Source organism: Scleropages formosus, chromosome 18 (assembly GCF_900964775.1).
Source record: "Scleropages formosus chromosome 18, fSclFor1.1, whole genome shotgun sequence".
Taxonomy (NCBI): domain Eukaryota; kingdom Metazoa; phylum Chordata; class Actinopteri; order Osteoglossiformes; family Osteoglossidae; genus Scleropages; species Scleropages formosus.
In genome coordinates, this window is record NC_041823.1 from 21,105,515 (window position 1) to 21,120,669 (window position 15,155).

The 15,155-nt window shown below is 47.5% G+C and overlaps 1 protein-coding gene across 1 annotated transcript in view; it reads right to left on the reverse strand.

Moving 5' to 3' along the window:
• The window catches only part of cadm4 (cell adhesion molecule 4), a 62,877-nt gene that overhangs the window by 26,982 nt on the left and 20,740 nt on the right, over positions 1-15,155 (reverse strand). The window lies entirely within an intron of this gene.

The following is a 15,155-nucleotide window of genomic DNA, read 5'->3' on the forward strand; positions in this document are numbered from 1 at the left end:
ACATGTTTTGGGAAACGTTTCCCCCCACAAGCAGGGGGAATCCTGAAAAACAAGGTTAGAAGTGGTAGAGAAGCTCGATGGTGTTCGTAGCTCAGGTTGCTGATCCAGATGTGAACGTCTGGATCAACAACCTGAGTTACGAACGCCATCGATCTTCTCTACCGACGATGGCACTTCGACCGGCGATGAAGCGTTCGCAGTCCGAATGCCGAGCTCGGCAAATACCTGAACATGTTAAAAAAACAAGGCTACTTTCAGGGCGGCTTCCTGAAAAAGTTACTCGGCTTTTCTTTTTTTTTTTTCGAAGACCTTGTGATCAAGGTGGCTGGTGGCGTTGCGGTTGGAGAGGCTGCCTTGGCTCGGGAGGTTGCCAGTTCGATCTCCGGCTGCAACGCCCTTGAGTAAAGTGCTTGCCCTGCCATTGCTCCGGTACCTCTGCCCGGCCGTGCGCCTGGGTAACTACAGTAGTGGCGGTCCTGTGATGGAGTGGCGTCCCGTCCGGGGTGTTCCTCGCACCCACAGCTATTGTCACCGGTCGGAGTTTGTTATCGGTTTTCCGGTGTTTCTGAATTTCGTTTAAGCAGAGATAGGAATGATTTATCTCCTTAGAGTCAGTGTGAATTGCCCAGAAAAACAGGTAAGCAAATCTGAGCGTGTGCATTTATGTACGCGTGCACGTCGGGGAAAGGGGTCGCTGTGCGTGTCACAAGAGAGCGTCCGCTCCCTCATCCATCCCTGCCTTGTGACATTTGCAGAGCCAGCGCCAGAAAGACAGAGCGAGCTTTATGAAAATGGACAAGCCGTCCGCGAGAGGGGGAGGCCGAGGCGGAGAGAAAGGGGGGATGGTGTTCTGATTCATTGATTTAAAATAGAGAGAACGGAGCAGAAGGAGAAAAAAGAAAAAAAAAAAAAAAAAAACGGAGAGGGGAAAACGGGCTCGGACACTGCGGCCACTGTAAAGGAGCCGAGTCATAGCGGGAGAGGGGCGGAGCGCGAGGGGAAGAGTGTGCGTCTGTGTGAGAAAGACAGAGAGAGATGGAAAGGGGATTAAAAGAATGATTGACTAGGAGTGTTAAAACCCCCCAAGGAAGAATAATGTTTATCACCTCTTCTCTACTCACTGGTTCAATTACACGCTTCTCTCAATCCTCCCTCTATCTTTTCATCATTTCTCAGTTCTGCTTGTATCCCCCCGCCGCCGCCTCCTCCCCGGCGCTGCATCGGCCGCACGGCACGCACTCCGTCCATTTTGCCCTCACTTCTCAGCCCCCGCCCCCACCCCCACCCCACACACCCACACACGCGCTCCTTCCCTACCCCTCACCTTCCAGCTTTTACTCAGCAGTATTGCCTTTTCCGTGCCCTCAAAGTCATCAATATTCTGCCCCGTGCGACTGCACTGTTTTCAAAACACACCGCCGCAACGAGCGCGCGCGCTCGTCGGCGGCGACTCGCACGGCCCCCACAGCAACGCATTCAATTACGCTCCCGCAGAAACACGGTCACCCTCCCGGATCTTCGCCCGTCTAAATCCCGCCAGAGACGGGTTCTCTCTTCCATAGTAATTCTCTTGTTTTGACTCAAAGTCAATTCCGGCCCCCTTCCTCGAACCCCGTTCCGCCGTGCCCTCCGCAACCCCCGCCGCCGCCCGTGCGTTCGCTCTCTCGCTTCCTATCGACCTTTCTTTCCCTCTCTTTCTCTCGTTCTCTCTCCTTTGCTATCTTGCCTTCCCTCAGGACTCAATTACCGTTTCCCCGGACACAAGCTAATTAGCTTAAAAACTCCGCCGAATAAATAAATAAGTAAGTGAAGTGGGGAGGGGGACAGATAAATAAATAAATAAATAAACAAATAAATAAATAAATGCAAATCTGGGATGCGGTTTACGGAGCACGATGGAGACGGAGCGGTGTCGACGGTGGGTGTTCTCGGCACCGTAGCGCGGTACATTACCGCGAGGCCCTGCTCGAGTTACCGGAGCGGAGGGATTCGTGTTACTCCCGAGCGAGGCGAACCTGATATGCCCAGCGTGTCCGCGGACCTGGCTCGCAGAAGAAGGGGGACCCTGTGCGACCCTCAAAGTGCATTCACTGAAGAGTCGCGGCGGCCGGCGCTTGGAAAGACATGAGAGCGAAAGAGAACAAGGCCGTATAACTGTGGCACGGAGCAACTTCTGCTGAAGGAAAGCTCTTTGTGCCCATTCTCTGGCCCGGGCTCCTGTCTGAGGAGAGCCGGTAATCCCAGATTATATTCTCTGGTTTCTTTTCTCATGCGGTTTACTTCCTGACAAAGGACCCCCCCGCCCCCAATCCTCTCTCCCAGACCAGCTCTGAGATAATTAAATGCGGGGGAAGAAAAAAAATTATCATAATTACCATTCCAATTACCGCTGGCACTGTTATTATGTTTAGCAATATTAGCATTACTACGATTGTTAATGACATCATACGACCTTGTGGTGACACCAGTCCCCTCTTAACCCCCCCACCTGTCTGGGGGAGAAGAGAGAAAAAAAAAAAAAAAAAACCCCAGGCACCCACTCAACCACCACAACCCCCATCTCCATGGAGATCGGTGCCTGGCAACAGCTGGAGGATAGCCGTTGCCATGACAACGGAACGCTTTCTGGCCGAGAGACTTGAGCGGTGATGTCATGGCCTCGGTACCTTAGACACAGGGTGCTATTATTGTTCTTTCCCCTGGTAAACACAGCTCACCTATTTTTCATTTCTGTGCCTTTTATTGCTGCTATCAACAGCCATCACAAAGGGCTCCTTATGATGATCTGTCTTCATTATGACACATTACGATACATTCATTACTGCTTTTCAGCAGATCTCTTTTCTTCTCGTTCGCCGCCCCCCAACCCCCCCCCCAGTCGCACGGCCCTACGCGCCCCCCCCCCGCCTCCATCCCGAACCTAATCAGTCCTCAACAAGGCTGCCCGCCACCATCCAGGAACAGAGCCCAGTCTATTTCCAGTACATCCTCCCAGAATTCCTGCAGCGGGAGATCCCAGCGTCGCTCTTTATGATCTGAGGACAAGCTCGGTGCCTCGCCGGGAGACGCCGAGAGGTGAGACAGAAACGCAGGTGTTCCCCCGACGCGCGGAACCCGCTCTCCTCCGCCGCCGGAACGCGAGGGACACCGCCGGCCCCGCGAACGGGATCCCGGGACGGAAAAAAACGCCCAGAGATAATTGGAAAAAGGTCACAAGTTGCTGCGCGGCATCTTCCAGCTGTTCAAAAAAAAAAAAAAAAAAAGTGATAATTGAAGAGACAACCACCGAGAAGAACTATTTCTATAAATTAACCGCTGATGCGGAAGAGATGGGCCCCGAATGGGGTGCAAATGAGGCAATTTGCTCCGTTGAGAGAGATGTCTCCTTGTCTGAGCCATGTAATACAAACCACACCATAAGTATCGCTCAGTGTGGGTCATTTGTTCCCTCGTTGTTTGGCAGTATTTTTTTTTATTGCTTCGTACCGGTGCGTTTGTTAAATTAACTTCCATGTGCAGTTCAGCGCACGTGGTGGCATGTGTCAAAATAAAGCCCAGTGCTGGGGGCTTCCAATAATACTAATGCGCGTGCGTGTGTGTGTGTGTGTGTGTGTGTTTACAGCACTGCCAACGCCAGTGACTTGTACAGAGCCTAATTTACACGCTGCCAAAAAAGAAAAAAAAAAGTGAAGGATTAGAGAGAGATCCGTGGCCGGACTTTCATTCCCCTTCGCCTTTTCCCCTCGTCGCTTTCGCTCGGTCCCTCTCCTCCAAACTCCTCTTTTCCCATCTTCTGCCTCTCACCTTCTTCGGCTGCAAATTGCAGCTCGTTCGCAATTCTCCCTCTTTTTTTTCTTTCGTTTTTCTCCTCCCTCCATTTCACCCGTCTCCATCCTTCCCTTTCAGTTACGCTCACGCGCCACGCCCCCAACGCTGCCCCCTCCTGCTCCGACGCGCTCCCGTTCCATCGGAGCTGTGTACAGAATGTAAATTGCCGTCGACCAAATAAAGAGTCCCCCCCCCGCGTTCCTCTGCCTTAAGACAGCTCCTCCTCGATTTTTAACCTTACGACAACAAATTCCATCTTGTTGACCACACAGTCCCAAAAAGTGCACACACACACACACACAAAAGAGCAGTGCTGCTCGTTCCTCCCCCAGCACCACAGGCCTTGTCGCAGCGACTGTCACACGCAAGTCAGCGTCACGCGACGGGCGAACAATGAAAGGAACATAAAGACTTTATTCAGCCGCGCTTCGAAACTGAACAGGCTCTCGGAGCCATCGGGAGACGCGGAGTTAGGGATCGACCGTGGATTGAGAAACAACCCGCATTGGCCCACGTGCGAGAAACGTATACAGTTGGTACAGCGCTCCCGGTCCCGTGCGCGTGTCTGAACGCTCGTGCGTTTCCGCACAACGAAGCGAGCTTGCGTGTTCGGTCGATGCTCACGCGTCTTTGTGTCGGTGACGTTCGGGAGCGCGCGTATAACCGCGTGCGGGGCATGTGAGCGCGCCTCTTTTTCATTTGACGCGAGCCTTCGGATGCGAGAGCGCCCCCGAGTATCGCCGTCTTCTCAATTCCATGCCCCGTCGTGTCGGCGACACGCATGGGATGCGCGTGGGCGACCGGGCCCAGCCCATCGTTTACAGCACGTTACATTATTATGTCGTTTTTATTACCAGACTTACGTGTCTTCTAGTTTTATACACGTTAATTCAGGTGGACATCCTGCTCAGGTGTCTCAACAACACAGTGAAATTCAGGATTTAAAGCCGCAACCATTAGGTTCGACATACACCCTGTTCCTTAGCTCCGGCCATTCTGCTCTTCTGAAGAAGCCTAACACCAACTTGTCTATTCTAAGAGCCAACAGCAGGCACCCTGGTAAGAGGAGTGACAGTAGGATCCCTACATGTTCATTTTCGGAGGCACAGAAGCAGCAGCGCAATGGTTGAAGCCATGCGCTCCTAGTCGGATGGTTGCCGGTTCCTACCCTGCTCCCCGTTACTGCCGTCGTACCCCTGGATAAGGTGCATTCTAGGAATTGGTCCGCTAAAAATACGCTTAAATACATCCACCGTTATCCGGTCCAGATTTGTACCTGAAATTGAACTGGATAATGAAATTATCCATTATTTCTGATGGGGGGGAAATCCAATTTGTTCCAAAATCACATTAAATGATGTCTAATATCAAAAGTAAAAAAGCAGCGTAACATTAAAATTTGAGCAGTTTTACTTTTTCGCGATTTGTTCCTGGAAAATAACCTGTTTTCTTCTTCCTTCGGTCACATCCGCGAAGCGTTTTCCTCCGCTGCACTTTTTTCAATCACAAACAAAAACGCACGGCTACGCGGGGAGGGATGCGGAGTGCCAGACTGCACGTGAAAGCGTGGGTACAAGGTTCCCACAATGCAGTGCGTCTCACACTTTCTCTCGCAGCTGCTTAGTGCAGCTTTCAAATGCGGGCTTTTATCATGCTGGAGCCAACGTCGCAGACCGCATAAATGAAAATCTGCAATGATTAATGATAAGCGGTACTGCAAGAATCACTGACTGGATAAGTGAAAAACCAGATACTGGGAGGCAAAATAACAGGGTATGAGTGTACCCAGCTAGATAAAAATAGTCATTGTGTGGTTAACGCCATATTCAGTCAACAATGGTACATTTTAATGATTTTCCCATTTCTGGACCTTACACACCCAAACCTGCACAATCTACCAATAACATTTGCCTTTGCACAGGCAACACAGTTCGCACGTGTGCGTTGCTTAATGGAGTACAATGAATAAATATTGATATTCATTAATTATTTGCAGGCTCTGGACGGCCACAACCACACGCTCTGTTTTCGTAACACTTTCGATTTTCCAGCGTCGAGAGCTTTTCTTCCATTATTGCCGGTTCGAATCTCGCCTACTGCCGCCGTACTCTTGAGCACAGTACTTTCCCTAAATTGCTCCGCTGAAATTATCCAGCTGTATAAATGCGTAAATAGTAGCGGGTAACTTAACATTGCAAGTTGTGTTGGTTAAAGGTGTCGGCTAACGGAAAACACGTAAATAACACACCTAAGGACTGACAGATAGCCCTGTAGAAAGGACTACACTTCCCATAATGCAGCACTCTCACATTCCTAACACACCAACATGCAGAGAGATTTGGATGTAGGCACATGAATCGATTTGTGATGATCAAATACTTAATGAGGTAGGTAACGGGCGTGTTCCGTGGCCGCGGGTTTTGAAAACAGGTTCCGCGACGAACGCTGCGCCAACAACAGCACATTGGCGTACCGACTTTCCTCACAGATGACAAAAAATATGTTCTTTTGCCGAGGCTTTGGATAAATTCTGTTTGATGTTTTGTTCCACAAATTAAGACTGGATATAAAAAACTGAGAGTCTTTACACCGATATTTCGGAAAGACTTCATTAATCGCAGAATGTCTAATTATTTTCAAGTAAAGATGTAAAATACTTTTCTGTACTGTATGTTCAGCATCATATGACATCATGGACAAAAGTAAGAAACGATTAGATTTCAGGTTTTCTTAACGCATTGAGCAAGTCCAATGCTAATTTTTAGGTGTTACATTATTTTAAAAAATTTATGCTGAAGTAACCAACCAACCAACCAATGTCAACAACCGCCTGTCCCAAGCGGGGTCACGGTGAGCCGGAGCCTATCCCGGAAACACAGGGAGCAAGGCTGAAGGGGGAGGGTTAGGACGGGACGCCAGTCCATCGCAAGGCACCCCAAACAGGACCCGAACTGCAGACCCGCCACACAGCGGGCAGCTAAAATAACCATATATTGTCGTTTCCCAACTATTTAAGTAAAGTGGTTCCAGTCATAAGGCCTCAGAGGACATGATCGTGGTTAGGGGATAAGTGTGGTAACCACTGGATATCAAAAGCCAAGAGTCTTTACACCGATATTTCGGAAAGACTTCGAAAAGATGTTCCCGTCCTTAATCCACAACGTAAACTGAGGGGTCACTACTGCGAGTTGCTCTGAATAAAAGCATCAACTAAACAACAGAATAAAAAAAAAAGAATAATGGGAGCACCCGGTCGTCTCCCTCGTCCTTCCCACGTGCCGTCGGTGTGCTCACATTGCAGGAGCATGCAGTGATGTTTAAATCACCGCGATGCTCGCTGCTCTGCCCCGCAAGCAATGGACCCATTCACACCTGGCGGGGCAGAGAGAACAGGAGGTTGAGAAGAGGGGGGTGTTCGGGAGAGACGCCTGAAGACACAAAGAAACGGGAGGGTGACAAGGGGCTGGGGGGGCTCACACCTCACCTCCTGAAATGCAATCAAGGAACATAGAGAGAGAGAGAGAGAGAGAGAGCGAGGGAGAACGGGGGAGTGCGTGTGGGGCCGTTATCTTAACCAGGAACACGGGGGCGGGTGGAGGAGGTGAACAGAGCAGAAGACGAGGGACGGAGAAAACGGGCCCAGGAGGGGTACCGAGGGATCCAGCCATAGGGGAGTGGGTGCGGTGAGCGAGCTGATTAATTAAAGATCTCTATCGGCTGTGATACTGAGACTGGGGAAGGGATGGGAGGGGAGGAGAGGGTTAGTCGGGGAGCGCAGCACGAGCCCAGTGATAGGCATGGGCGGGGCACAGGCCAGAGCTCCCACAGCACAGAGTCCCTTGTCATGTTACCCCCCTGTGGCTTGCTGATGGAAAAACACTCCATTTGTTGTGATGCATAAGTCAGAGAGGTGTGAACTCTAAAGAGGCCTGATCACACTGAGGAACAATGAAAATGGCCATCCTCCCACACACACACACACGCACACACACCTTACAAAATGTACTGTAACATCATATACAGGCAGTCCCCGTAATACGAACAAGTTCCGTTCCTAAGTCTGTCTTTAAGTCGAATTTGTAAGTCAGAACAGTTGGGTACAGATCGAGTCAAATGTTTGTCTTAGTATACAGTATATCGTGTACCTTTTTATGCATAAAAAAAACAAACACTTCCAGATACACTAATATTTTTAACATAACTATACAGTATGGGGTCGCGGTAACACAGCGGGTTTGGTCGGGTCCTGCTCTCTGGTGAGTCTGGGGTTCGAGTCCTGCTTCGGGTGCCTTGCGATGGACTGGTGTCCCGTCCTGGGTGTGTCTTCTCCCCCTCCAACCTTACGCCCTGTGTTGCCCGAGTGGGGTGGTGGCGAGCCGGAGCCTTACCTGGACACATAGGGCACAAGACCGAGGGGGGCGGGACACACACACACACCCAGGACAGGATGCTACTCTGTCACAAAGCACCCAAAGCAGGGCTCGAACACCAGACCCGCCACACAGCGGGCACTGGCTGAACCCACCACTCCCCCCCAAATAACAATAATATTAAAATGTAACTACAGTATTCATAATAGAGACATAGAAAGAGATAAATGTTACTACAGTATTTAGAACAGAGAGAGAAAACAAAAAAAAAATCAAAGCCAAATACAGTAACACACACAAGACACTGTTAACTGCAACGTGGTCTGATTAAAAAGAACGTGTCAATGAAGCGGGCAGAAGACCGAAGTAGGGTTTTGGAGCCAGTCGCGGGATCTTTACTGTTGATACACAAGGGAGCAGGAAATAGTCGTGGTCGGGGACAGGTATGGGTCGGTCGACGTACGAACGTTGATCTTGGTGTGAATCTGGAGCCCTGGTGGAGGAAGCGATGCCTGACTCAGGAGCCGTGGACGTCGGGAAAGGGGAACGAGGGATTGGGAAGGATGAGTAGGTAGTCGATGGTTAACTTGTGAGCGCAGGAGATACAGGTTTCTCGGTTGAGATTCCACAACGAGGGGGTGCAGGTGCGGCTTCTTTACACCCTGATGTTCTGATTTCGGGCAGGTGCGGGCGTTTGGAGCGAGGTCGACGGCGTGACAGAGCAAAGTCTTTGTCCTACGTCGGGGCCACGCGCCCACGAACCAACAAACCGCTGGAGACGCGCAAGTTTTTCCATGTTGTAAAATAGCACCAATTCGTTAGTACAAACCACGAATGTAACTCAAATTTTTAACATAGTAAGCTTTACGGGGGAGTGGTTCGTAACTACGGGTTGTACATAAGTTGGATGTTCTTAACCCGGGGATTGCCTGTATAAACCACCACACCACTCAGCTCTCATGCTGTGTTTAGCTGGACACAATTTAGACTGCAATCAGTCACAAACAACTAGGCATTTGGGCTGCATTTAATCACAAACCACTCAACCTGTGTTCTCTCGTGTATAGTCATGTAATGCTCAGCCTGCATTTAGTTGCAAAGCACTCAGACTGAATTTAGTCACATAGCACTTGGACTGGATTTAGGCGCATAGGGCTCACGACTGGATTTAGTCGCATAGCGCTCGGACTGGATTTAGTCGCATAGAGCTCGCACTGGATTCAGTCGCATAGCGGTCGGACTAGATTTAGTCGCATAGGGCTCGGACTGGATTCAGTCGCATAGCGGTCGGACTGGATTTAGTCGCAGAGGCCTCAGACTGGATTTAGTCGCATAGGGCTCAGACTGGACTCAGACTGGATTTAGTTGCATGGCGCTCGGACTGGATTTAGTCACATAGCGGTCAGACTGGATTTAGTCGCATAGGGCTCGGACTGGATTTAGTCGCATAACGCTCGGACTGGATTTAGTCGCATGGCGCTCGGACTGGATTTAGTCGCATAGGGCTCAGACTGGATTTAGTCGCATAGGGCTCAGACTGGATTTAGTCACATAGCGGTCGGACTGGATTTAGTTGCATAGGGCTCAGACTGGATTTAGTCACATAGCGGTCGGACTGGATTTAGTTGCATGGCGCTCGGACTGGATTTAGTCACATAACGCTCGGACTGGATTTAGTCGCAAAGGGCTCAGACTGGATTTAGTCACATAGCGGTCGGACTGGATTTAGTCGCATGGCGCTCGGACTGGATTTAGTCGCATAGGGCTCAGACTGGATTTAGTCGCATAGGGCTCAGACTGGATTTAGTCACATAGCGGTCGGACTGGATTTAGTTGCATAGGGCTTGGACGGGATTTAGTCGCATAACGCTCGGACTGGATTTAGTCACATAGGGCTCAGACTGGATTTAGTCGCATAGGACTCGGAATGGATTTAGTCGCATAGGGCTCAGCCTGCGTTTAGTCACATAGCACTCGAACTGAATTTAGTTGCATATCACTCAGACTGTGTTTAGTCATACAGGGCTCAGATTGAATTTAGTCACATAGTGCTCAGACTGTGCTTAGTCGCATAGTGCTCAGCCTGCATTTAGTCGCATAGCACTCAGATTGCATTTAGTTAAGTAGAGCTCAGCCTCCGTTTAGTCGCATAGCGCTCAGCCTGTGTTTAATCGCACATACTCAAGCTGTGAAATACTGGCAATTTTTAATTCTGTTGCGGATTAGACCAGAAGCTGCACTGCATGTTCCAGGATAACAGAGGAGATTTGGAAGGGGCCTCACATCTGGGAGGCATTTAAGGTTTCCTCATATTACTTAGATCAAAATTTAAAATACAGTACATGTTGCAATTCATCTCACCTATTCAGCTAATACTCCATCCATCCATCCATCCATCCCAGAAACAGCTTTTCCTATACAGGGTCAGAGTGGTCATGATGTTAATTTAAGAGCCCTGCATACTGCAATGTCTTTAGAGTACAGTACATAGAGATTACTTTGGCAGTAAAAGGCAGATTGGGAGAGAGGGAATCTGCTGGGTGGTTGGCCTTCCAGGAGCTGAAGAACCAAGCAAGCCCCCCAGTGTCCTCTCCTCATGTGTCCTCATAGAGCAACAAGCACAGCTTAGGCCCAAGAATGAGGAACCTAACTGTCTTGGCAAAGACATGGCTGATCCATTTACTTGGCTGCTGCCCTAATCCAAAGATTTACATGAGGCCCAATACAATAAGTTACACAGCGGAACACAATCCATCGCACATGCATGCCCTGATGCACACAAACATATGCATATGCGTGTGCACGTGCACGCACACAGACAAACACACACACACACACACACACACACAGCTCCTTTGGGAAGCTCGTGGTTTTACCAACAGCACATTTTCTATCCTAAGGAAAACTCGTTTCTCCTCTCAGCAAAGACTCAGTGGGAAGGGCTCTTCAAAGCCCCTCCACAGATTCTCACACACTAACAAGCAGAGGCATACTAAAGCACTGTCAAATAAACCGACCCGGAGGGCAGAACTGCATGTTAACGCACAGCACAGACACACACCTTGGCTGCATATAACCTCAGTATTTTCTAGTACCGACACACATCTTGCATTTACACAAATTGTACAGCACAGGCATGCACCTTCCCAATATGCACACTCGGTAATATGCTGTACAGACATATACATTGAACATATATATATATATATATATATATATATATATATATATATATATATATATATATATATTATATAGTCAGTAACGTAAAGCAAAGACAGACTTTGAATGTGTGTACACTATGTAATGTATAGTAAAGACATGAATACCTTGGTGTGCATGCACTCAGGAATGTGTAATAGAGAAACAAACCATGCACGTGTATACACATGTAGTGTGTAATTCAAAAAACACCATATGGGAGTGTACACACACAGGGATGCACAATAGAGAAACATACCATAGCTGTATGGACACTCAGCAATGTGTAGCACACAATCGCAGTATGGGAGTATACACAGCCAGTATTGTACATTAAATACACAAAGTAATTCATCTATAATGTACGAAAAGACAATATTTAGTAAAGGCAGACACCTTGCATTGAGGTGCTGTGTCAAAGGTGAGCCCTGAGAATACACGCTCACTAATTTAGGGATGTATGCTTCAGCATAACAAGTACAGTACAGTCTATGTACCGTGTTATTCACTCTTACACCTTACAACGCACAGTACAGAAACACGAACTTCACCCCATGAAGACTTCTGACATCTCTTTTCCAGGGAAGAAAAAAGAGAAAGTAACAAGCAGTGAAAGAGCTGGAGCTTAAAAAAAAAGCTGCATAAATGAAGAGGACCTGAGAGGGGAAGATAGAGACAGAAAAAGAGACTTCTAAGGGCTGTGCACCAAAGCACATCAAGCCATAAGACCACTCAGCTTTTAAACCCGTATTACCGCTACTTGTACAGCTAACTTTAATTGTAGTTGCCATAATACCTTAATAGTGCACCATAATTTCCATTCATTATTACCATTTGTATTTTGTGTTACTGTAAGCTTGTGATTTGCATACATTTATAACTGGTATGACTGTTGTTGTAAAATGAATTGTTTCTTAAATACACTGCCTGGCCAAAAAAAAAAAAAAAAAAAAAAAAAAAAAAGTCACACACACTAATATTTTGTTGGACCGCCTTTTGCTTTGATTGCGGCACGCATTCGCCGTGGCATCGTTTCGATAAGCTTATGCAATGTCACAACATTTATTTCCATCCAGAGTTGCATTAATTTCTCGCCAAGATCTTGTATTGACGATGGGAGAGTCGGACCGCTGCGTAGTCTTCTCCAGGAAATCCCAAAGATTCTCAATGGGGTTAAGGTCTGGACTCTGTGGTGGCCAATCCACGTGTGAAAATGATGTCTCATGCTCCTTGAACCACTCTTTCACAATTTGAGCCCCATGAATTCTTGCATTGTCATCCTGGAATATGCCCATGCCATCGGGGAAGAAAAAAATCCATTAATGGAAAAAACTGGTCATTCAGTATATTCAGGTAGTCAGCTGAACTCATTTTTTGGGCACATAACGTTGCCGAACCTAGACCTGACCAACTGAAGCAACTCCAGATCATAACACTGCCCCCACAGGCTTGCACAGTAGGCACTAGGCATGATGGGTGCATCACATCATCCGCCTCTCTTCTTACCCTGCTGTGCCCATCACTCTGGAACAGGATGAACCTGGACTCGTCAGACCACATGACCTTTTTCCATTGCTCCAGAGTCCAATCTTTATGCTCCCTAGCAAATTGAATCCTTTTTTTCCCCGATTAGCCTCACTGATAAGTGGTTTTCTTAAGGCTACACAGCTGTTCAGTCCCAATCCCTTGAGTTCTCTTCGCATTGTGCATGTGGAAATGCTCTTACTTTCACTATTAAACATAGCTGTGAGTTCTACTGTTTTTTGACGATTTGATTTCACCAAACGTTTAAGCGATCTCCGATCACGATCGTTCAAGATTTTTTCCCGACCGCATTCCTTCCTCGAAGATGATGGTTCACCACTATCCTTCCAGGTTTTAATAATGCGTTGGAGAGTTCTTAACCCAATTTTAATAGTTTTAGCAATCCCCTTAGTTGTTTTCTTTGCTTGATGCAGGCCAATAATTTGACCCTTCTGAAAGAGAGTAAGTAACACCTTTTCCACGACCACAGTATATGTCTTCCAACATGGTTGTTTAAGAAATGAGAAGCTACTCATTGCATCAGTTAGGGTTAAATAACTTGTTGCCAGCTGAAACATATTAATCACTGCAGTAATTCTCCAATGGAAGGCTCTTACCTATTTGCTTAGTTAAATCTAGGTGGTGACTTTTTTGGCCAGGCAGTGTATAATTACATACACACATATATACGTATACCTACATATACAGTAGGGTAGACATACTATACCTACCTACCTATATATATGAATATATATAGGAATTACTCGCAGAATGCTTTTGCCTTTAATGCTAATCTTTTAAAATAGGAAACACTCATGGATTTATTCATTCATTTATTTATTTATTTATTTACAGCTTTTACAGAGTCTGAAAACACGAGCGGACTGTAGTAGCGAGAGGAGACGCGGCAGAAAACAGGTTTAGGTTTGGAAATCAAGGGTTCGCGGTGAAGGGGAAATGGAAAAACAGACAGCAGACAAATGGCTGGGAAAAACAGAAAGCGCGTGGCATGGCGTGCTTGATTTTATACTTATTTATCTGCGTGCCAGTACAGATGTCTGGCGGGACTTATGTAGATGTCGCCGTGACATCGGCTCCTCTCCCTTTTCCCCAACGAAAGCCAGGCTGACATCCCCTTAATTCTTTCCCTCTCTTTTCTCTCGTCCTCAGTCTTCACATCAGAAATGCGACAAATGTGGCCTTGCGGCTACAAGCTGAGAAAGAGCGCGGGGAAATATATGAAAAGAGTGAATTTCTCTTCTCTTTTTCTCCCATGACTTCCCTGGGCTTGACAGGAAAGACAGTAGGAAGGGGAAAAGAAAGATTTTTGAAGTGTTGGAGGAGGAGAAAGGGAGGTGGCGGTGGGGGAGATGTAGATGCGCTAGATGAAAAATAGCAAAATGGGATCAGAGAAAAAGACAGGACAGCTACAGAGATCAATAGAGGAAGAATAGCTAGATGGGCGAAAAAGACGCCACACGTAGTGGGAGACTGCTCAATTGTCCCAGCTCTTTTATGTATACACCATTCAAACCATAGCCATGTAACGTCGGCTAAACGGCCTGTCGATACAGGAGCTGCACAAAAGTGATGGCCACAAAGTACAATAAATGAGCAAGGAACAAAACAAGCGAGATGACTAATAGCAGGCTTCTCCTTAACAGCGGGAGAGAGGTGTCGGGGGGGCAACGGAAAAACAACGTGGGATTTTGAAGTGCAAAAAAAAAAAAAATACTTAAGGTGTGCAAGCAGCAACCGTACACAGATTCTTGCTCTCTCTCTCCTCCTCTCCGTTGCTCATTCTCCAGAAATGAGAAGTGTTTCTACTGTGATTCTGAACCTCAGGAGGAAATGGAAAACAGAAAAATCTAAACAACACCGAAATTAGGACATGGTGACGCACACTAACTACAACGCGTGTGCACGCGCGCGCGCACACACACACATGCACCAGTGCAGATTCTGCCGCGCATAAACAGTATTACGCTTTCTGTCACGTACACAGGCAAATGGATCCTCTTTCCCTTTCTGTATTCCGCAGATATGTAAAAACGCCGGCCAATTACATACGCTGTGAAACACATAAGAATGCAGGGGAGGAAAAAAATAAATCACAGAATTTCACACACGTGACAAAGTAGGACTCACAAACTCACACACGAGAACACACACGTAGAGTTTCCATATACAAACAGGACTTAAAACAAATAAACAAAAACAGAAACATGCAAC